This window comes from Narcine bancroftii, chromosome 9 (genome assembly GCF_036971445.1).
Source record: "Narcine bancroftii isolate sNarBan1 chromosome 9, sNarBan1.hap1, whole genome shotgun sequence".
Classification (NCBI taxonomy): domain Eukaryota; kingdom Metazoa; phylum Chordata; class Chondrichthyes; order Torpediniformes; family Narcinidae; genus Narcine; species Narcine bancroftii.
This window is the reverse complement of record NC_091477.1, coordinates 80,632,914-80,658,159: the sequence shown is the minus strand read 5'-3', so window position 1 is coordinate 80,658,159 and position 25,246 is coordinate 80,632,914. Positions and strand designations below refer to the sequence as shown.

Here is a 25,246-nt window from a genome sequence, read left to right as displayed (position 1 = left end):
CCTGTACCTTCTTTTTGAGGGTAGTGGGTCAAAGATAATGTGTCCTGGATGGAAAGTGTCACCTATAATTATTTTCTTTTATAATATTTATATTAACATTGAAATTCCATATCCAAAAATAGAGTACATATATATGTTAAAAGTCAAGAAGGCACACTACACTTTTATCCAAGGCACCCCACATTTTAATCAAACAGATTATATTGTATTGATATCTTATTCTACAAAAGGAAAATCTAAACCCACTACCAAGAAAGAAGCTGTTTGGCCAAAAAAAAAGGAAGTCTGAATTCTTATCAGAGAGATGAATTACCTCATTAGTCAACAGTTCATAACAGTTTATCAAAGATGATACAAGTTGCTCATAAAGGGTCCCCACAGTATTTGAAAATTTGAATTTAAATTGAAAATTGAGCATCTAATCTTATCTAAATTTAAACATGACGGTCACGCAACCTTTGACCATGATTAATCAGGGTAACATCATCTATAATTATTTAAGCCTTAGCTAAGCAACTCTCCTGGTAAATGTTGTCAATAGAAGCAAAAGAGATCCCAGTGATCTTCTCAGATCTTTTAGTGATCCTCTGTATTGACTTCCAGTCCAATGCTTTACAGCTACTGGAATCACATAATGATGTAGCCAGACAGGACACTCAATTGTGCTCCATTGAAACACTGTCGGGGGTGGGGGGGTGGGGCAGGTAGCCTTGAACTCCTCAACCTCCTTACGAAGTATAGGTGCTGTTGCGCTTTCCAGACTAATACAACAGGCACACCAACATCCTGGCAAGGTACCACCAATGTTGTATGGTGAACCAGTCTCAGTTTTCAGACAAGGTCAATGCACACCCTGTGGGAACTCCATCCATGAATTTTGAGTTGCATTTATGAACAGGAAAGGTGATTTCCACATTTCATAACCTTATTGCTCTGTCCGTACACTTGGTACCAAGATAAACAACCCTACGTACATAAGCAGCCTGTAGACTCTACTGAATTTGGTAATATTTGGAATTAACAGAGGCATCATGAACTCTGACCTATTGTCATTGATCCATATACCAATGAATATTTATAATAGTTATGCTATTCAAAGTTTAGCATTTCAAACAGGCTTTGGCAGTGAATTAGATTCAGATTTTTAGAGCCAACTTAAGAACATGGATGAACCCAAATCCTTCTCACTAGCCTGCAGCTTTGGATGCATACAACTTTTGTTTAGTTCTGCTTTCAGTGTCTTGTGTAGCAATGATAACCATTAAAAAAATTATTTGTGAATATTTGTACCGTATCCCTTATAAATGTAAACAGTATCAAATGATAACCAAGGCAAATACACATTTAAAGAATAAAATACTGCAGATGCTGGAAATCTGAAATACTCAGTAGGTCTGGCAGTATCTGTGGAGAGGCCCATGTGGCATTTCACCATTTGGATGAAAGGTAAACGCTACTTCTGTCTTTCCACAAATGCTGTCTGACCTGCTGAATGTGTCATTCATTTTTTTTTCTGTTTTCTTTGTAAATCAGAAAGATTAGCTACAAATTACCCTGTACAACTGGATCTAAAAATGTCCATCTTACTCAGTCTAGCAAAATACTGCTTTAAAGGTGCAAAGTTCCACTTTTTTCTTCAATAACTCTCTTCTTACAAGGAAACAAATAAATTGTTCTCTGAAATTGCTGCAAGAGAAGTGTTGATAGGGAATATTTCGAAATAAATAAATAAGGTCACCACAATTCTTAATGACTAGAGCCATGACTGCATTATTTCACCAATGATCCATCGACATTTGAGGATTTCCTCAGTTAAACATTGGTGTTAAAGTGGCAGCATTTTCTTTGTCTATTCTGTCGTATTTTTCAGTTAGGAAATAATGGCATAAACCATGTCAAAACACCCTTGACAACTTTGATATCATACTAGCCTTCTCTCTCCTCGACTTCACATGATAAAATGGAAATGTATTGATGCACCATCAATAACTTCAAAAGACTAGAAGTTATGATAGGCTTTCATTCACAATAGAATGGAGACACATCCATGCTGGTCGACTGTCCTCAACTGGGGACCGGACTGTGGAACAGTCACCTTTATTCAGGAGTCTGTGGCAGTGGGGGGGAGGGGGGGGGAGGGGGGTGGGGAAGAGCCACAGGTACAGTTGGCCAATTGGCATGCTCAGACAGTGAAATATACATAGTGCTTTACCACAGGCATCATAAATTTTGATGGAAGAATCAATGATACTCACAAGATGTTTTACAATATTCCATGCATTTAAATGCTCAATGTGTCAAAATAATATTATTCTTATCATTATTAGATATTTTGAAGATTGTATTCTGCAAACCAGAAATTACAATCCAAATTCAGAATACACTGAATGATGGCTGATGAGACTAGATCAATTAGGATTGATGATAGCTATATGGGCTGATAATATTATCTGCGCATGTATCACTTTGTTTTATGTGACTTTTATAAGACATAATATTAAGATACTGGACAGGACCAACTAATACTACACACGCATGATATATATGTGCACGCACAAAATGAGAAACTTTTTTTTTTACATAATTTCAGATTTTCTGTGCACTTATATACATGTGTGTGTTAATTGCGTGTGCACTATATGAATGAAAATACGGTAATCATTTTGAATTGGCCATGGCATCAATAAATTGTGACTAATAAACCAATTAAATGATGTTGTTGATACAAATATGATGCTAGGAAAGGGAGTGGAATGATATGAAGAGGGAAACATTTTACCTCTTCTAGTTCTACATTCAGAGAATGAAAATAAAACAAAATCAAAATGATCCTTTCAAATGATAAACCTGAAAAATCAGTAATTTATTTACTCCTGTGAAAATTGTCCAAGAATGTATGTCAATTACAGAAGGGTAAGGGGCTCCGAATGTTCAATTCCAATGAGCATATCGAGTGGGATCAAGGTCAGGTTCAGATGCGCATTCTGAAGGTTCACAGGAAACCCTATGAAGTCTTCTATCTTTATTATGGATGAAAGTGAGACAAACAAATTTCTAGGTCAAAGCATTGCACACACAAAAAAAGTTTAATTTACCTTTATATGCTAAACACTGCAGTCTTTTGATGTGGCTTGCATTGAAACATATCAAAGAGGCATGGCTGGTATTATTCCACATTGAGTTGAAACATCAAGCTATTTTATAGGAATCCTTTCATAATGATCGGGGCCATGCTCCTTCAGCAATCCTTCAGGGGGTAAAATAAAATCTAAAGTTATATCAAAAATTTATCAACAATATGATCTATGTGACTCAATCAGGACTTGTGTGCTAGTTAATGAAAAGGTTTATAAATTGCAGGAAACAACAGTTAAGTTAAAAAAAAATACTGCATGAAAAAGGTTGAAAATCTTGCCCTGGGAAACAGCATGGTAATTAACTACAACAGGTCTACCACCGCTCTGATGTGACAATGACACCATAATTCAAGATGTTTTCATGTCAGTTAAATAAGAAAATCTGCATATGTTGGGGGTCAAGTGCAATGCAAAAAAAAGTGCTGAAGAAGCTTAGCAGGCTACGCAGCATTTATGGGAAATAAAAAGCAATCGGCTTTTTGGGCCTGATCTCTTCATCAGGAATATGGAAAAACAGGTGAATAAAAAGATGCTGGGGGCAGGGGTGGGGGGGAGCAGCACAAGTAAACAGGTAAGAAATAATAAGTAGGTACAGGTGGAGGGTAGAAGGGAACACAGGTGAGAAATGAGAAGGGGAGAGGGCAGAGGGCTAAGAAGACCAGCTCCGATAGGTGAAGGAAGGAAGCAGGTGGGAAGCTGAACGAAAGGAGAGTGGTGAGGAGAGAGAGAGAGAGAGAGAGAGAGAGAGAGAGATCGCGAAGGGGTTTGACAGAAATTGAGAAAGCCAATATCAGTGCCATCTGATTGGAGACTCCCAAGGCAGAATACTAGATGTTCCTTCAATCTGTGGGGGACCTTGCTTTGGCAGTACACAAGGCCATGGACAAAACAAGCCAATGTGGCAATAGTGTGTGGAATTAAAATACTTGGCTCTCAGGAGATTCTTGCTGTTGTGGCCGAAAGAGCAAAGGTGTTCACTGAAATAATCTCCCACAAAACTGTTTTTCTAGCATCAGTTTCTTTGCTACTGGAGCAGGGGCTCATACTGAAGTACTCCGCCAGAGAGCTGGCACAGAGCCAGTCTTGTGTATATCTGGTATACAACTGCTGACACACTATCATTGCTAAGCTGAATCCACTTATCACTATCTGGAGATATAAGTCAAATAGCCAGATATAGGAAGTGTGAGGAAACTGGATGATGAGCCTTATCGCCAGTTTCTCACCCCATCCCAGTGACTGACTAGTTTTCCTTAATTATTGTAAATCTCACAAAGGCAATACCCACTAATGCCTGGATGAACCAACTCACTAAACCTACAACCTTCTTGACCTTTGTGTTGCCTGTAGAACACTAAACAAAGCAATTATCTACTGTTGCAGAATTTTAAAAAAAATCACATCTCCAAACATTCATCAAAATCAAGCTTTCTAAATCTGAATCAATCAAGCAAGTACAATCCAATATATCATGCACTGAACCTTCCCCAACATCTCCAGAGACCTTATCTATTACCTCACCATCCTCTAACCTCACAGCTAATTTTGCCTTAAACTCGTGCCAACCCTGTCTCTTCTGACCACCCTCTCTGATGCAGAACAGTCCATCCTTAACAAAGGTCTCAGCTTTGTGTTTCTATGCCCACACCTCATATTCTGTGCTTGACATAACATTAAATGTTGCTTCTGCTGCCGCCTTCTCCTCCATGCCAATTCCTTTGACAAGAAATTCCAAAATCCACTAATGATCCTTTTACCCATCTCCATTAGTTGTCCTCCTTTTAAATACTATCCTCTAGCAAGTTTCCTGCTCTCGACTTTTTCACCTCCAATTGCCAATGCGATATTAACTGCCTGGTCTTCTCTACCCCACTCACTCACTCAAACCTTACCCCCTTCCAAATGCTCTGTTCTTCACTCACTCAATACCAACCCCAACTTCACCATGAAACCAACAGACAAGGGAGGTGTGATTGTGGTCTACGTTGTCCTCTGCATTCCTGTGGCCAGATGTCAGCTCTCGGACACCTACTTACATCTACTTCTAGACCAATACCTCACCAACCATTATCACGATATCATCTCCCACACCATCACAGACCTCATCAATTCAGGGGATCTCCCTGCAATTACCTCCAGCCTGATAGTTTGCCAACTTTGCACCACCAGCTTCTATCTCCTACCCAAAATTCATAAACAGAAATACTCTAGCAGACACATTGTCTCTGCTTGCTCTATTCATCTCCTCCTACTTCAACATCATCTTGTACCCCCTCATCCAGTTGCTACCCACTCTCGACCTCTAGCCTCCACCACCTTATCTTCACAATGGATATGAAATCCTTTCTATATTTCTTTATGCAAATACAATCCATTCCCCATTGGGAAGACCTCAGTGTCTTCTGCTTCTTTCTAAATGGAGAGCAATCAGTCCCCATTGACTAATACTTCTCTGCTTGGCTGAACTTGTCTTCACCCTTAACAACTTCTTCTTTGACACTTCCCATTTCCTCCAGATGCAGGGTGTAGTCATGGGTCTACGTATGGCCCTCAGCTGCACCTGCCTTTTTTGTTGGGTATGTGGAACAGTCCCTGTTTATTATCAGGGTGGGACTGAACACAAACTTGAGGAGCAACATATCATATTCCTCTTGGACAGCCTTTAACCCCCAGCTTCATCTGATTCCACTGTTTACATCATTGCTTTACCTACTTCTGTACTTATTTTTTCACCTCTCTAATTTTTCTTCCCCCCGCCCCAGCTGTCTCTCCACATCTCACACCTTCTGCCCTCATCACCTCTGGACCCCTCCCCCAGCTTCTTATCCACATTATGTATGTAATTTCACCCACTTTCCTCTAGCCTTGTTAAAGAATCCAGACCCGAAATACTGACTGACCATTTCTACCCATGGATCCTGTTTGACCTGCAGAGATCCTCTAGCAATTTTTTGTTGGGAAAATTACAATGTTTAATCAATACAATCACAACATTCAAATGACATTTAGACAGATATATGGACAAAGTGCTTCGAAGGTCCAAATGCAGGGAAATGAGACAAGCCCAGAATGCCAACTTGGTCAGCAGGCACAAGTTGGGCCAAAGGGCCTGTTCTGTGCTGTACCACTCGGACTCGAAATTACCTTCTTAAATCCTTCAGGACTTGACAACAAATACATTTCATATTTGCTTAGGGTCGGAGATTGGCTCTGTTTCTGAGTGGAAGATGCCTGTACACAAATGTTTTATTTTAATTAAAAAAAAATTATTTACAGCACGGTAGAATTTGTAAACCTCTGCTACCTAAATATACCCAAATTAACGTACAACATTATGGAGAGTGGGAGGAAACCGGATACCTGGGGGAACACCCACGCAGACACGGGAAGAACATAAAACTACTTATAGACAGTGCCAGATTTGAACCTGGGTTCCTGCTGATGGAATAGTGCTAACCACTATGTTAACTATAACATCCTATCTGGTAAGCTACTGCACATTGCCTGCTGGATGGAGTGAGGCTAGGTGAAGGTGACTGGAAACCAGGCTGAAAGGCAGACTTAACATGCACAGATATAATATTCAACCATTCTCTATTCCTCAGTTCCCCCCCCCTCTCCAATTCTTCATAGCAATCTCCTCCCTTGTTCAGTCCTGCAGTTGCCCTCTCACCTAACTGTTGTCTCCTGCTCTCTCAATTCCTATTCCTTTCATGAAACTCTTTTAATCTTGGCCTTTGCCCTGATCTTTCTCTCCCTTCAATCTCTCGCCCAGCCTGCTCTCCTACTTTCGAGTAGCTGGCCACAGTTACACAGTGGCTTGCATTTTATATTTCCTGCAATTCATTTCCCGCCATACCTTCTATCCCATTTCCATGGTGCAGCTGATGCACAATATGGCAATTATTTAAATGTCAGAAGTCTGCAATTTGAAATGACTGTCAGGTGCATTACACCTGCCTGGTGACAACTAATAACATAACAATTTACAGCACGGAAACAGGCCATTAGGCCCTTCTAGTCCGCACCGAACCAAACACCCCTCTGATGAAAAATCCTGCAAAGGATGGGGGTGATGAGAAAAATGAACACATGCCCATTTAAAAAATCCTTTGCGTGGACCATTGAAATTTGCATAATGAGGCATTCTGTTTTGTTTAGCTGCCAATTTTAAATATTTCTCTTTCAATCGCACCAGTATTGGATTTCTGTTTAATTGTCACTCAACTGGGTGCCTTGAAATATAAAGCATTTGCGTAGTTCTAAATTATAAATTTCAACATCTTTTGGAACAATGAGCTAAACATTTCATTAATTAGCCGGGAAAGATGCTAGATATTACAGAGGAACACTTTAATGAATCCTGCACAGAGCTTATCCTAATGCCAATTTTGTCATTATCCTGTAAAATAGGTCAAGATGCATTATCTGAAGTCTGCTAATGTTCACTTAATAAAAGATGATTCATTATAAATGTATTTGGCAGCTCACACTTAGTTTAGAATTGGAAATAAAATTGTGTCCATTATAATTGTTGCGGCAATGCTCAAATCAATATTTGTTTCATTAAAAGTCACTTAAATTGGATTTTAATCACCAGAGAACCATGAACTAAAAAAAGTGTGAAATCAAATTATTTTCGGCAGCAAGAATGCTGTTGAAGTTTAGATAATTTGCTAATATTTACAATTTACGAAAATCTGAATATTCTAAGGTAACTGTTAACATCCAAGATTACAAAGATTCTTTTTTTTTTTTTTCCACACAGAAATGAAATTTCCAAGAGCCATGCGATTTTAAATTTTAGACAGACAGCACAGTAACAGGCCCTTCCGACCCATGTGCCCAATTACACCTGTTACGTGTCCAGAGGACTCCAAACCCCAGCAGCAATAGAAATTCAGGAAATTCTAATATTGTGCATAGAATTCAACATTTATGAATCTCCACCAGGCTCTGGTGCTTAAAGTTAAATGGTTACCGCTCAGGAAGGCTTCTTGTTGGTTTCAGAGAGAGATTTGTTGCTCTTTGGACACCCATAAACTCTTTTCCTCCAATCAGTCACTTCAGTGTCTTGCCGAAGAAACTTTCCCCATCATGATTTTTCCAAATGATAACCTCTTGTTTCAGGACACCAGAGTACGTCTTGCTTCCCTTATTTGAGGAGAAACACTCTAGCCAGCCTTTTCCTCTTGTAAGGACAACAAGGGGTTTGAACAGGCTGAACTCAGAACTCACAACCCGTCTTCAAAATGGCGTCTTTCAACAAGCCTGCCAGCTTGTCATGTTGCCGCCTCAACTGCCACTGTAGAACTGACCTCTCTCTCTCTTTCTGCTTGTAAAACCAGAATCCCTCCCAAGGCTCCCAACCCAATCCTTGAAAGATCTTTATCAACACTTGAGCCTGGACTTTTCCATTTGAGCCTGCTTTTGAAATTCTTTGCAAAGCAGTTTCATTGTCTCTGCAAAGTCATGGAGCCTGAATGTCCAGCTTCAGCAAAGCTCTTGCATTTTAAATGAGATATGAAGTGAAAGTATCTGTTTGTGAAGTGATCTATACTAAACCCCCACAATCTATTATATAACTCATAACACACTCAATTGACCTACAATTCCTGGTATGTTTTGAATGGCAGGGGAAAACCACAGCTCCTGGAAAAAACGAATGCAAACATGGGGAGAATGTACAGACTCCTTACTGACAGCACCAGATTTGAACCAAGGTTGTTGGTACTGTGACAGCGTTGCACTCTATGCTCACCTTGCCATCCTCTATGCTAACCCTGCCACTCTATCAGACATTATGTGTTTCATTTTCAATGAAAAATAGAACAAAGTAAAAAAAAAATCAAGCAAGTAGAGTGAAAAAAATGAAGATTATGATTTTCTGATCAGGTCCCGAGTTATTAAAGCTTGTAATGAAAATAGTTAAATATTGCAATTGTTCTCTCATGGAAATAAGAATAATGTTTTAGGTTAAATGTGACACAAAATGAAAGATTAAATGGAGCTGTAGACCAGAAAATATTAAAATAGCGTGAATCGATGTCGGCATTTTACAAGAGCTGCAATGCGCAAGTGGTGATGGAAGGCATTGAGTCCGAATCTCATACTGTGGGGAGAATGGATCTTAGAGGAAGGCTGAAGTACATGGAGGAGTCTGCAATGATTTTGTTGTGCTATCGTGGAATAACTGCAGCAGAGCTGCTATTCCTCCTATTACTATTATATTTCATTGCTCGAGTCTTGTTACATATAAGCATCTTGATGCCATGGTCCTTAGTTGGCTCATTCTACAAATTGAATGATGAGAGCAAACAAACAAATAATTTTAATCTTAAATGTCATTAATATAGCAGGGGAAGTCACGTGATGGACTAGTGACTGGTAAGAAAATACCAGCCCTCTCCAGAAAAGAACAAAAAAAGTAAAGAAAAAGCAAAGCCACAAACACAGAAACCATAACAAATTAAATATAAAAATGTGGAGAAAATGGCAGCAAAGAAAGAAAAACCAAAAACGGAAAGAAAAGAAGGAAAGACGTCGGAAGAGAAAGGTGAAGGCCTTACCTGTACGAGGAGGCCCGCCGTGGAGAGAGAAGCCCGATCCCTGAGGTCAGTGGAAACATTGAATTCAGGACTACAAAGATGGCTCACGGAGCCAAACAAAAGTGCGAATCCTTGCGCATGCCCGATGCACAAGACAAAAACAACTCCGCAACAACATAGCAATACCTTATTCAGTTCACTGCTTACATCAGGTGGCAGGATTTATTGAACAATTCATTTTGGGAATTTAATATTTATTGCTGACATATAAATTTGATTTTGAGTTTTATTCTACCTGCTATGATGCCAGGGAATTAAGTGAGAGACATGAAAATAACACAAGTTTTGCATTACACACACAGATTGCTTTTTACACAAATGATTTGTTATTTTACCTGTGATTATTTTAGAGGCAAGGTTAAACATGGCCAAAAGATGGATCAGGAATTTTAAAAAGTACAAGACCAATTTTACCAGGCTGTGATATGCTGTGACAGAGAAGGAGAAAGAATTCAAAGAAAACATGGTGAGGTTTCTAATCAAAAATATTCACATGAACAATAAAGTGAAATTTAAAAATGACCATTGGAGTCCACTGATAAAGAAATCTAGGATAGGTACTAAGGCTTCAATCATACTGAAAGCATAAATTAATATGTAATGCATAGGAATGAAATTAATAAAGGAAATTAGGAAGACAAAGTAGAAGGGTAAAAATGTATTGAAAAGTAAATCAAGGAAGTCCCTCAGATGTTTGAGATGACAAGGAAGAGTAGGAACTATAATTACAACGAAGAATTAATGCAAGTGTGCAGATGGACCACATGCCCATTAGTTTCCTTTGTTGTGTGACCACAAAAAAAATATCAGATTTCTCAGAAGTAAATTCCCACTTTTCTGCTTAATTGACCAAATGGACTATATAGTCCTGCAGTTTAAACTTCCTCCCGACATGGCTAAATTGAGTGCTGGATGATAGTGGGAAGTTACCAGTTTTATCTGAGGGATCCACAAACCTCAATCTTTGGAAAGTTAAGACTGTGACTTTGAAAAACCATGACCTTCAACCAAATTAGAAGATGCTTTGCAGAAATTAATAAATTAATGTAGTGGCTGCTACACACAGAAAACACCATTAGACTTCGTGGGGTTTGCAGTAGAACTGTTTATTTGAATTTTGTGCATGCCCCTTTAAGGCCAACGGGAGTTCCGCCCTGTCCAGCGGTGACATCATCACATGGTCCGGGGTGTGAAAACTGGCCTAAGCCATGAGGCAGTGAGTAAGCTCTGACGGCGCCATCTTCTGCAGCTGCCCCACCAGCATGGTGGTACAAACGGGGCCGATTAGTTCACAGAGATTTGCGCTGCCACACAACCCCCAATGTTCCCCCCCCCCCCACCAGAAATGGCTTGCGCATCCCACTGCTTGGGTGGTCAGCCCCTCCGTTTGGGTTGTGCCGTCTGCACAGACTGGCTCAAGTCCATGTGCCGGCTTTAACCGGTCGACAGTGAAAAGTTCCTCCCTGCTCCCATAGTCCAGAGTAAAGGCTTTTCCCAATCGTTGGAGGACTTTGTATGGGCCCTTGTATGGGCACTGCAGTGGGGCCAGGTGCGGGCCTCGCCGGACAAACATGAACTCCGCTGAGTCAGGCTCTTTGGGGACGTTCACCAGGTGCTTGCCGTGGTGGGTTGGCGGTGGAGGTGTCAATGAGGTGAAATTGCAGCAGGAGTCCGCGAGGAGCCTCGAGGTCTCACCTCTCAGCTCGGTGTCTGCTCAGAGAAACTCACCTGGCAGCAACAGCGGTGCTCCGTCAATGAGCTCTGCGGACGAGATCTTCCTTCAGAGCTGTTTGAATGCCAAGCAGGATCGGGCCTTGTGCTCTCGTGCGGGTCTCAAGGGCAGTCAGGGGCAGCACGCTCAACTCTGCTCCAGAGTCTACCAGGAAATGCCGACCGTTGGTCTTGTCCACCACGTGGAGGAGGCTGTTCGTGTGGCCAGCCGTCGCAGCCATCAGTGGTGGCTGGCCTGGTCATTTTCCTGGTACGAGTAAGGTTGGCGATATTTGTGAGCTTGTACTCTGCAGCGTTGGTGATAGAAGCACCAGGTTGACTAGTGCTCTTCGGTCTTTTGTCTGGGGGCAGGCTGTAGTCAGCTGGGTGCAGGGCGGGTGACCTGGTTCATATTGGCCTCATTCTCTCTCTTCGTCCACCACAGCACATCAGTGTGGGCTGCGACCTTCCTGAGAAGTCCTCATCTGCTAGCAGGAACTGGAAGTTCTCTGGCATTTGTTTGAGGAAGGCTTGCTCAAACATCAGGCAGGGTTTGTGACCTTCTGCCAGTATGAGCATCTCATCCATCAGTGCAGACATGGCTCTATCTCCCAGGCCATCAAGGTGCATCAGCCTGGCCATGTGCTGCCGACGGGAGAGCCCAAAGGTGCTGAGGAGGAAGGTTTTAAGGGTGATGTACGTGCCCTCATCAGGGAGATTGTGGATCAGGTCGTCCACTCTGGCCGCTGTTTCTTCATCAAGGACACTCACCATAAGGTAGAACATGGTGGAATCTGAGGTGATCTGCCCGAGTCAAAACTGTGCCTCCGCCTGCCTGATCTACATGTGGGGCCGGTGGGTCCAGAAGGGAGGGAGCTTCACTGAGACGACATTGATTGCCGATGAGTCCATGTTTGGAGACCAGATATCATCTGGGCTCGTCGGGGTCACCAATCTAGCGGCTACTACACACAGAAAACACCACTAGACTCGGTGGGGTTTCCACTAGAACTGTTTATTTGAATTTTGTGTGTGCCCCTTTAAGGCCAATGGGAGTTCTGCCCCATGTAGGGGTGATGTCATCTCGTGGCCCAGGGCACGAGCTGTGGCCTAATCCACAAGGCAGTGAGTAAGCCCTGATGGCACCATCTACTGCAGCTGCCCCGCCAACATGACGGTACAAACGGGGCCGGTTCGCTCATAGAGATCTGTGCTGCCACAACCATAAAAAACATTGGCTTTTTGTTAGGACTTTGCATCTATTTTATTATGTTTTCAGAAAGATTAATACCAAGTTTCAACAATATCTTAGTTTGAAATCTTTCACCACTTAACATAACCACCCGTCTTGCAAACTATTCTGCAAAAGTCCATCCAATAATTGTAGCCAGGCCAGCAGCCACGAATATCTATTCACTAAACTGTATCCACTAACAAACGGAGAATCGTGAGACTGATATTCTATTTCATATTTTTAAGATTTTGTGGAAAAAAAAGTATTTTCTTCACATCAGGAACAATATGTGACTATTATGTGGCACAATTGTATTAAATGAGATTCAGATTCTTGAAGCTCAAAAATGGACTTCCATGAGGCATCATTGATTTTCCACAGTAACAGAATTGTAGACCACCACAGTCTAAAATTTCATGACCTGATATCTTCCTCATTCATTGCTACTATTGGGGAATTAACCCTCGTTCAATGTGGAAGAGCATAGAGGAGAGTATAAGATGCATCTAAACATGAGCTGCTGGCTAGTGAAGTTGCAATGAGGCCAAATGCACGCTAAACACATTATAAAGTGGTTTGACAACCAATGAATTGGATCACGAATCAGAAATCCAACACATCCAATTGTGGATGGTGGTGAACAATTGAACAGTGACTGGAGGAAAAAGCAATCACATCCCCATCCTCAATAAAAGCAGGCATCCCAGACCAAATTATAGTGTGAGCATTAAAATGGCTGAAGTATTGGCAACAGTACTTGGCCAGAAGTTCTGAGTAGACAATCCATCACAGTTACCGCCAGAAATCCCTGCCATCACGAAAGATGGTCCTCTCTCAACCCAGTTCATTCCTTTGATTTGATATCAAGAAAATGGCCCCAAGTACAGTAACTGGACGGAGTATTACAACACTTGGGGGTAACATTGAAGTCATATTCACTACTGATTAACACAAGTAGCCAAACCTATAGCCAAATTATGCCAGTGCAGTTACAACATATAACATTTCCCAGCAAATTACAACTCATGAAGACTACTGTCAGTCATCAGTGCTGGAAGTGGTCATTAACCAGTCTCACAAGCAGCAGTTGATCATTTAATAACCTGTTCATTGAGCCCTTGGTATTCCAGTGCCAGGACATCCAGAGTTTTTCAGAACAAGCCCAACAAGGTTCAGCTGTGTTATCGGTGTCCTTCCTGACATCACAAGTTGATAAATAGGAAGGTTCATTGATAATTGCACAATGTTTAATTCCATTCTCAACTCCATCAATAAATAGTCACATGCTTGTGTGCAGCTGACATGGGGATAATCCTGACATTGGCTGATTGCTGACAATTAACACTTGTGCCATAAGCCTACCAAGTCAACAACCATCTTCAACTCCATTTAACTACCAAGCTTTGGCACTCAATGGTTTTACCATCATTGAGTGACTACTGTTACGAGTTCAGTGAACCCCATATACTGGCAGCAATAAAAATACACCAAAGCAATGGTTCCTTTAACAAAATTAGTTTAATTCTCTGAGTATAGAACAACAAGATAAACACTTAATTTATCAACGCTAAGTTAAATACACAATCCCCACCCCCAATCTAATCTAAGGGCAAGTGTGTGTAATGTGTTTTCAAGAGAGTCCTTTTCACCAGCCAATCTTCCGCTGTTCATGTTTTCAAGGCTACAGTTTCCAGTAATCTTCAATCCTGTGCACAGAATCAAACAGTCATTACATTCAAGCAAATTTCACTTTACTTAGAATTACCAGGTAGGAAAGTTGTGGAGGGTTACAGGAAGATGATTGTTGCTTGTTGGACACCCCAAACAGGAGGGTCTTCCAGAAGAAACTTGTCTTCTTTCCAGGATCTTCTCACAGACTTCTTCTACTCTTTGCCACACCAGGAAGTCTAGTCTCCACACCTGATTTCCACAGAGAGTACACTTAGGCTACCATATCAGAACTCTGCCTAGTCATGAAAAAGGAAGCCTTTTCCACAGGCTCCTCTTTTGTCCAGCCTTTTCTCAGACTACCTTCTGCTAATGCCTTCCCTCTCATTCTCTGCCCCTCTCCTCTTGATGTTCCAGTCACTATTATTTTTTTTCATTTCCATTTGCAAATGTTGCAATTTCCAGGCTTTACAAAAATAACACATGGCCTCAACTCTCTGCAAATGTTTCAGTTTCTGAGGTGTGCATGCAAATATTGCTAAAGTCCAGAACCTTCTGTTTGCACTTGCCCACAGACTTTGCAAGGGTGTGTCTGTGAAATGCAAGGAACCTAACAGCTAAACCATTTCTAATCCCTTTTATAAGCATATATTTAATTAACCTATTGCATCACACTACCAACAAAATCCTGGAGTTTATCATTGAATAGAAACACAACTGAACCAAACACAACAGTAGGCCAAAGGTCTGGTATTCAGTAGTGAGTTACCAATTTCTGACGTACCAAGACCTTTCCATCAAATACAGGTCTCAAAACAGCAAAGTAACACAGTTCTTTCCACTTGCTTAGAGGAGAGATGTTCCATCAGTGCTCAACAAGCTCAGCAGCAGCCAGGACAAAGAGATCCATCTAACAATTATCCTGTAATAAACTTCATAACATTGCCTTCACTATTGGCACATAGTGTTTGCAGTACATATCACCAACAAAATACACAGATATAAATCATCACGGCTGCTCCATATGCATCTTCCAAACCTGTGACCTCTACCACCAAGAAGGACAAGGGCTTCAGATCTATGGCAATGCCATCAGCTCTCAAAGGCACAGAACATCTGACTTGGAAATAAATTGCTGTTCCTTCTTTGACACTGGGTCCAAATCCTACCCAACAGAACTGTGGGAATGCATTAACCAGAAAGACCAGGCAAATTCATCAACGTTTTCTTCAGGGAACTGTGCAATAACCTTGCCAGTGACCACCTTATCTCATAAAGTTAACAAATAAAAATAAAATTGCCTTTTTAGACTTGTAACGGGACCCTGGAGATGGTGCAAAAAAAAAATAGGCTGAAGTAATTTTATTTTAAAATCAGTCTAGCAACAGAAGAGTGGGTGCTCCTGCTCTGATTGTGAATTGAAAATAGCTCACTGCTATGGAAGTGCTGGACTCCTGTACATTGCCTTCTTCCCTATTTGGTTACTGGCTCCATGAGTGAAAGGGATTCAGAACTGAACAAATTTCAGTTACAAGACCGTCTTGAGTCAATGGACTGGGCAGTGTTCAAGAACTCAGCTGAGGAACTAAATGATTACACTAGGAGTTTTATAGACTTAATCAAAACAGCAGTGAATAAGTGTGTCCCCATCAAATCGTTCAGAGTTTTCTCAACCAGAAGCCCTGGATGAACAATGAAATGTGGAAGCTGCTGAGAACCAGATTACAGGCATTTAAGTCTGAAAATCTAGAATGGTACACAAGGAGCAGGCACGACCTATGGAAAACCACCTGATGGGTGAAATGGAGAATCCAGATGAGAATGGAAACAATGAAGGATACCCAACAGCTGTGGCAGGGCCTAAATGACATAAGCTGCTACGAAAATATATCTGGCGTAAAGCTTCATTCCTAGATGAAATCAATGCATTCTATGCCTGATTTGACCACCAGAACAAGGAAGATCCACAATATACCCCCATGTCTCTTGTTGATCCTCTACTGTCAGTATCCAAAGATAATGTGCAGGATGCCTTCAGGAGAGTGAATCCAAAAATCATCAAGTCCAGGTCAAATAGTGGAAACCCATGCTGACCAGCTTGTCAACGTATTCATGGACATCTTCAACAACTCACTCGAACAAGACTGGTACTCACCTGTTTCAAACAGACCTCAATTGCACCTGGGCCCAAGAAGAATGTGGTAACCTGCCTAAATGACTACAACCAGTGGCACTCACATCCCCAGTGATTAAGTGTTTTGAGAGGGTGGTGTTGAAGCACATCAGGTCCTCTCTCAGCGACGACATGGAACCAATTCTAATTTGTCTATCACAGCAAGAAGTGCATAGCAGATGCCATCTCACTGGCTCCCCACAAAGCCCTAGAACACCAGGACAGCAAAGGTGCATACATCAGGATGCTCTTTATCAACCTTATTCAGCATTCAGTTCCACCATCCCATCAAAACTGATTTTCAGACTCCAAGATCTGGGCCTCAATACGGCACGATGCAATTAGATCTGGATTTCCTCACCTCCAGACCACAAGCAGTCAGGATTGGTAAGACCTTGTCCTCCACAATCTCCATCAGTACCAAAACACCACAGAGCTGCATTCTTAATTGCCTGCTCTACTTGCTTTACACCTATGACTTGGCACAACAATAAAACCATCTACAAATTTGCTGATAATACCACCGTAGTTTTTTCTATAAAAGAGGAACAATGAGATAGCATACAGGTGGGAGATTGAAACACAACCTTGCACTTAATGTCACCAGAACCAAGGAGCTGAATGTAGACTTTGGGGGTGGGGGGGGGCGGGGAGTTGGCGGGGAAGAGAGGCGGGACCAGAGGTGTAAGATCTAGTGATCATTGGGGGAAATCAGGTGAAGACAGTTAGCACATTTAAATTCCCAGGAGTTACTATCTCAGAGGACACTTCCTGGTCCTAACATATGAATAAATATCATCATGAAGAAATATCATGAAGCATATCAGTGGCTTGACCTTCTCAGGGGTTTGTGAAGGTTTGATACAACATCAAAAACCTTTGGCAAACTTCTATAGATGTGTAGTGGAAAGTTTGCTGACCGGCTGCATCACAGCCTAGTATGGAGGGGGGGGGGGGCACTAATATCTCTCAGTGGAAAGCCCTGCAAAAGGTAGTGAACACAACCCAGTACATCACAGGCAAAACCCTCACCACCATTGAGAAACTCTATGTGGAACGCTGCTGTTGGAGAGCAGCAACAATCATCAAGGACCCACACCACCCAGCACTCTCTCTGCTGCCATCAGGAAAGAGGTATGGGTGGCACAAGACTCACACCACTAGGTTCAGGAACAGCTGCTACCTCTCCTCAATAACAAACCCAATCAGGGACTCGTTTAAAGACTCTTACTTTGCGCATTATTTATTATTGACTATTTATTTTCTGTATTGAACAGCTTGTTTACATTTCTCTGTTTTGCATACATATCTTTTCTTGAGTGCAGTGTTTTTGCACTACCCACAGGAGAAAGAATCTCATGGTTGTATGTGATGTCTTGTATGTACTCGGATAATAAATCTGAACTTTGAAGCTCATACTGCATGGCACCATTTCTTTGACATTGGGCCTGTTGGAGGCACAACGTGAACGTCTCAACCATCACTTCAGCAATGTCTGAATTACATTATCTTCAGGTAATTTAGTATTTCCTCAGGCACTTTGAAATGCTCCTTTTGCTGGAGCATAAATTTGGGACCACAATTAAATGGAGTCATTCTAGTACAGTGCCAAAAGAAATTTCCCAATCTTTTGACATCTTTACACAGAAATGTCTATTATCATGCGCGCCCTGCCCTGCCTTTACAAGGAAAGAAGAAATTAAGGGAGAAAACATGAATTGGATGAAGCTTGAACACCAGAATGGATCTGTGGGCTGATTGGCCACTTTATCATCTGTATTCCTTGAATCCCATCTTCCTTCCTCAGTATCTTTGTACAATCGTTATCGACGTTCTTGCGCTCACCCCTTTTGTGACTCTGATCAGTGCCCCAGAGGGAAAAGCTATCAAACACAAAGTCTCCTTGAAGGGTGATTGTTGGACAGTGGCCGATGACTGGACCCTCACCCAGTATTTTTTTTAACTATGCACAGCAGTTCAAAAGTTGCAGTTTCCCAGGTGCAAGTCTGGTGCTGTTAAAGCTTGATTAACTTTTTCAAAGCGCCTTTAGTTTTATAGTCTCTTTAAGTCCTTTGCACTCAAAGCAATCTGACCAAGTATTTGAATTTATTAAGAGTAGGCAGGCAGTAATCACAGGCACACACAAAATGCTTCCAGTATAATTATGTGAACAGAATTGCCCTGGAGTTATTCATCAAAACAGGTTCATAAACTACAAACAATATGTAATTAATTCCTCTTCGGCATTTCCCTGGAGATACAGTATTCGACAGAATCCAATTGCGATGACCTTTGGAGCTCAACTGGCAGCTCCTCCCACACTTTATCTGCCTCCCTCTTCTTCCGCCCTTCAACACCCACCTCCAGCTCCACACACTCGCGTGGACAGACACCGCCGGCATTTCCAACACAGCAGATTGTCCAGGAGACCAACGGCAAAGCCAACTTGACGCATCTTGAGCGAGGCATGTGGGCTCAGAGTTGAGGTCGTGGCACATGTATTTTTTTTCCCCAACCCAGCACGAAACTGACAGAGCAATGAAATACACATCGAGGAAGTGGCAACCAGCCTTTGTATGTGATTTATCCCGCAAGGTTTTATTTTAAATCTCCCTGACACATTCGTCTTTGCGAAGGCGAGGGGAGACCTGCGTGTTTTCCGTCACGCCGAGGTCACCCAGAAGTGTCCTGGTGAGATTTATTTAAAGGTTTATGAACACAGGGGAAAAGGTGTGTCCAATAGTTTCAAATGAAGTGAGGACCGCTTTAAGTATCAAACGCCAAGGAGTTAATGGTTAAGGGAAGGGTTCAGATAACATTTAGAAACTGCTTGGGCTACACTGTTGCTTTTTACCATATTGGCTCAACCCACTCGATGAAGTGACAGCCTTGATATTCTTCGAAACATCCCTTCGTGGATAATGTCCACTCGCCGCGCACGGTCCTGCGTGGAAACCCCCGCGGAGGAGCCAGAACTTTGTTCATGTGGTGGCCTTCACGCTCCAGCTCGGTTTCCATTGCCACTGAACACAAGGTGCTCCGTTGTGTCCCTCGCGGGGTCAACTCAACAGCATCAACGAGCTGCCCTTCAACGTGGTAGAAATTTTAACCCCCCCCCAAGTTCGCTTGTCGGAATTTGTTGGGGACTGCCTTCAAATCACACACTTCAGCCTGAAACTTGTTTATACGCGAAGAAACTCAGCAGGTCAAACAGTGCCCTTTATGTAACAAAGGTGAAAAAAGTTTGGGGCTTCAGCCCTTCACCAAGTTTCTGGTTTCTCCAATACTGGGTGCGAATACAACAACACTATCACAAAAAAAAATCACAAGTATGTGCAAAAAGTACAATCTTTTAAAATCAAATTCAAATTACTTCCCCTCGTTGTATTTGAAATGCTCCATCTTCCAACTTCATTTTCTCCTTTGCCTTATACAAAACTAGCCCAGACCAATAATCTTGCCACTCTAAACCCTTTTTACATTGAATTCCACAAAGGATGTCTCCATGGACAGAACTGCAAGAGAACTTTACTCGAATTCGTTTTAATAAAGCAGTGACCAGCATTGAAAGAAAATAGAAAGGAGAAAGCTCACAGATCATCAGTAAACGTCGTGCACGTACCCTTTTACTTTCAGTGATATCCTTCCTGCTCAGTGGATGAAGGGACTGCAGTTTTAAAAGAGAAAAAAGACTTCAGACTGCCCCTGCTGTTGCCTCGGGACTTTTACTTTCTTTGCTGTTTGAGGTGTCTGCATAAAAGGGAGGAGCAGACTTCCACTGACAACCTCTGTGGACTGACACATAACACTGCTGTAACTCTTAAGTCATTCCATTCTAACTGTGAGAGTCATAGACAGGCAGGCAGATGCCGTAGAGGAGAGCTCTCCAGAGGAACTCTGGATTGTGGTCATGGTAGAGTGAGGGGGGCTCTTTGGGGGAGTTCATGACAGCCAACCCGAATGTGGAAACTTTGGAGCGACGCGACTGCAGGGCATGCGATCGATCTGTGCGCACTCGGAGTCAAAGACCCGTTCCGGCTGATCGAGTGTCAACCACTCTAAAAGTGGCTTTTCAACAGATCAAAGCAAAGCTGTGCATGTGGGCAAAACTAATTATTTTTTAACGCTTTGAAGAAAAATGGCCAATTTCAATGGCACGATGGGCAGTACCATAACACGTGTTTCTTAAGTTTAGAGGGTCAAATCATTTGTTATTGTTATTACTTCCTACTTTTTTCTTCTCTTTCCTGCTTTTGTGGAGTTTTGCAACCACTGGTAGCCTGTCACTTAATCATTCTTCAGGAGGCATCTCAGTGGATTGTTTGTCCAAACACATATTCTTGACAGCTTATGCAGTTGTGTGAAGGGGAGGGCAACAGGGAACTCCGGGTTTTGTGGGTGCTGAAGGTTATCTGTCGTCTGCTGTATTGCCCAAGCAAAATTAATTATGTAACAAGTTATTTGAATGAATCTGGGATCTTCACATTGGAAAGAAATATGCTTTTTCACTGACTCATTTGCTGCTTCTGAGTGAGGGCAATTTTCACCCGGCTGAGATGGCACAGTGATGTTCCAGTCAACAGTACTGATGCCTCACAGCTGCCGTGATTGGGTTCAATCCTGATCTCTGGTGCTAGCAGGGAGGAGTTTGCATGTAAACATGTGTGTTTCATCTTGATCTGACATGCCAAAAATAGGTGTAAAACATAAAAGTCTGCAGGCACCTTGGTTGAAGTAAAAACATTTCTTTCTTTGGCTTGGCTTCGCAGATGAAGATTTATGGAGGGGTATGTCCACGCCTGCTGCAGGCTCGTTGGTGACTGACAAGTCTGATGAGGGACAGGCAGGCACGGTTGCAGCGGTTGCAACGGAAAATTGGTGGGTTGGGGTTGGGTGTTGGGTTTTTCCTCCTTTGTTTTTTGTCAGTGAGGTGGGCTCTGCGGTCTTCTTCAAAGGAGGTTGCTGCCCGCCGAACTGTGAGGCGCCAAGATGCACGGTTGGAGGCGAGATCAGCCCACTGGCGGTGGTTAATGTGGCAGGCACCAAGAGATTTCTTTAAGCAGTCCTTTCACCTCTTCTTTGGTGCACCTCTGTCTCGGTGGCCAGTGGAGAGCTCGCCATAGAACACGATCTTGGGAAGGCGACGGCCCTCCATTCTGGAGACGTGACCCACCCAGCGCAGTTGGGTGAATAAAAACATAATACTGGAGAAACTCAGCAGATCAAACAGTGTCCTTTATATTGCAAAGACAAAGATGCACAATCAACATTTTGGGCTTGAGCCCTTCATCAAAATGTGGGCAGGTGCCTGAACAAAATGGTGAAGGCTTGGGGGAGTGGGGGGAGGGAAAGAGGGGCAGGGGAGGAGCACAGATCTACATTTTGTTCATACCTTGAACTGAATGCATCTTTGCTATATAAAGTACATTTTTTCACCTGCTGAGTTTCTCCAGCATTGTGTTTTTACTGCCAAAGATAGGTGAGCACTAAAAAATGTCTCTAGTGTTTAGGTAAGTTATAGAATCTGGAAAGGAGGTGATAGGAATGGGGGAGGGGGGGTAGAATAACATTGGGTTAATATGGAATTAGTGCAAATGGGTGTTTTGTAGTCATCTTGGACTTTATGGGACAAAGGGTCTGTTTCGCTGATGTATGACTCCCACTGTGTAACAATTATATGGTGTAGGCAAGTTGGGCTGAAGGGCCATCTGTGATTTTATGACTCTAAATGAGAGCTATCCAGTAAGGTAAGCCAAAGATACATAAATAAGGTCCTTTTTTATATAAAGTAGTAAATGCTCAAAGAATAGAGTGATCAAATAACCAGTACACAAGTACACTTGTTCAGCCGTGAGGTGGCGAATATGAAACTTTGTGCAAGATGCTATCAAGTTAGGCCACATGCCAAACTAAAAGACTATAAAGCTGGAATAATTTGCACAAGGAAACATTTATATGGATACTGCTATTAATAATACTACAAGAAATGTAGTATTATTTTCCATTGTGATAAAGTTAATACCGCCAGAGAGAAGATCTGTGCTGCCTTTTAGAACTTCCTTCCATATTGTGGCAGAAAGGTTGAAAATATATGGTCTGACATGTTTGATTGGCTATTATGCTTCTCCTCAGACACCTCTGAAAATATTCTTTTGGAAATAGAATAGAAAAAGCTCTGGCCAAGTTAACTGGCAAACCAGTTGACTCTGTTGCAAAATATCCCAATGACTTGCCATTTTGCTTACCTTGTAAATTACTCTGTAATAGAAAATAAAAGGACGACTGGTGATATTCTAAGCTCCCACACTCCTCAGTCTTGGTTGCCTAATTTGATTTTAAAATACTGATTGGTTTGATTTTTAAAAAGTGTGATTCGATGACATTGTGTTTTACATAAGGTGGAGTGAAAATGAGGTGAAAATAAAGAAACATTGCAAATGATTTTCAGAATTAGAGTGACAGATAGAAGTGGGTTTGAATCAAATTCATTTCTCAGGTGGAAGAGTATCTTAGTAAGAGCAGAAATTCCTTCATACTCTGCTCATTGTTTAATTATTTCCTATGATGAAGTTCTTCTTGGAATGAACAGTAAGTCTTCTATGTTGACTGGAAGCATCAAAATAATCTCAATAGACTTGCTGACAGCAATAATGGTCAGTATTATATTGTTCGTTACAATTAAATTTTTTAACCCATGTTACCAGGCAATATAACAATGAAATCCAGACATGAAAATAATTCTTTGAACTCTTCTAGAATAAATGGCAAAAAAAGAGAAACACCACAGAATTTAATTCCATTCACATTGTACCTGACTGCACCAGATCAATAGAGGTGAGGCTTGTGTTTGCAGTCTGGCACAGAAGTACAAGTTTGTACTATAATAAATCAGTAGCTGATGGTTAGAAATGAAAATCAGGTGAATAATAAATAACTATCGCTGTTTACATTATTCCACAAAGCCAAAAAGCATTTTCACAGGAGAAGCTCTGATTTTGTGTAGTTGACACTCATGCTGGCATGAGTGTGATGGGTCAAATGGTCTTCTTCTCTACTGTAAAATTTTATGATTACAGGTGGCATGGTTGGTGTAGTGGTTAGTGCAATGCCTTTACAGTGCCAGCAATTGGGACCTGACCTGGGTTCAAGTCATGGGTTTTCTCCGGGGGCTCCCACTGTTCAAAGTGTACCAGGCGTGTAAAATGGGTGTAAAAATTGGGAGGCACAGACTCAGGCTGAAATGACCTGTTACCGTGCTGTATGTCTAAATTTAATTTTTTAAAACATTCTACAAAGGTTTGTGGTGACTGTTTTGCTGACCTGCTGAAGAGCACTCCCTGAATTTTCCTGGGTTGTTTATTTTTTTTGTTTAGCTGAGCACAACTTCAGATATTGATTAAAATATCTGCAGACAGTACTTTAATGAAGGAATGGAAAAATTCACCCTGTGAATTTTAAAGAAAATAACGGGGTGTCAGAATGCCAGGGGTAGAATGGAAGGGCAAAAAATGTTTGCAACCTGGGAAATCTTAAGCTTTACCAAGGCTGAAAGCGAGACAATGATGAGTGAACTTAGGGTGGCTTATATAATCCAGAATCTCAGTTTCTTGGGGATTGAAAGTGAGATAATGTCACTCCAGCTGCACAGGTTGGTAAAAGCAGTTGCCCATAGTTGTCCAATATACATTGAAAATGAATATCATTGGTTGCAATCCATGTAAAGCAACATTTCACATGTGAATCTGCAGGGGCCATCTACTCCATCCAGTACTCCCATTGTAGTTTCCTCTACATCAGAGAGACTAGACACAGACTGAGAAATCGCTTTGTTGAGCACCTCGGCTCTGTCCGCTGCAATGACGTGGATCTCCCAGTGGCCACCCATTTCAATTCTCCATCCCATTCTCTTCCCGACATGTCTGTCCATGGTCTCATGTACTGTCAGACTGAGACCACCCGCAAATTGGAGGACCAACGCCACATCTTCCGACTGGGCACCCTCCAACCAGATGACATTAATATCAACTTCTCTGGCTTTCATTAAAAATTTCCCCCACCCCCATCGTCTCTCCCTTGCCTGTCTTATTTCGCACTGACGTGATAAATTCCACCTAGACTCTTATCATCCAGTTAACACTTTTTGTTGGTCTGGATTCTTCCCCCATTGCTTGAATTCTGAGACTTACTGATATATCCTTCTTCTACCTTTTCTGATTTTTCTTTGAAGAAGGGCTCAGACCCGAACCATCAGCAATATATTTTTGTCAAAAAGATCCAAGATGTTGAATAAACCAACTGAGTTCCTCCAGCATTTTGGTGTTTTTATTACATCAAAGGATTTGGTTGATTCTTTCTTGTAATGGAAATGGGAACATTGGTTTCTGTGAGAAGGTTTCCTCTTTTGAACAAAACAACAGCATTACCTTACATTTAATTTTCAAAGATCGAAGTTCAAATTTATTGTCAGAGTAATTAAGAGATCATATATAATCATGAGATTCTTTTTTCCTATGAATCAGACAGAATTTCCAATTACCAGTAGTCAAAAAGAAATGTATTCCATGGAGAAAATATCAACAAACTTGACTGTGCAAATAAAGAAGAATATTCAGTAATAAATAATGAGAAAAGTATGAATCCTTAGACAAGTCTCTGAATGAGTCTTTTGTTTAGGAGTCTGAATGAAGGGTAGCAGCTATTCCTGAACATGGAGGTA

General features: G+C 41.6%; 1 protein-coding gene across 6 annotated transcripts in view; it reads right to left on the bottom strand.

The window, feature by feature from the left end:
* ppp2r3a (protein phosphatase 2, regulatory subunit B'', alpha) overlaps window positions 1–20,401 on the bottom strand; it is a 315,951-nt gene extending 295,550 nt beyond the window's left edge. For all 6 annotated transcript variants that reach the window (XR_011344060.1, XM_069896596.1, XM_069896592.1 and 3 more), the window contains exon 1: window positions 20,153–20,401. The gene's annotated coding sequence lies outside the window, so the exon portion shown is untranslated. The remainder of the gene's footprint in view (window positions 1–20,152) is intronic.
* Window positions 20,402–25,246: the final 4,845 nt, after the last annotated feature.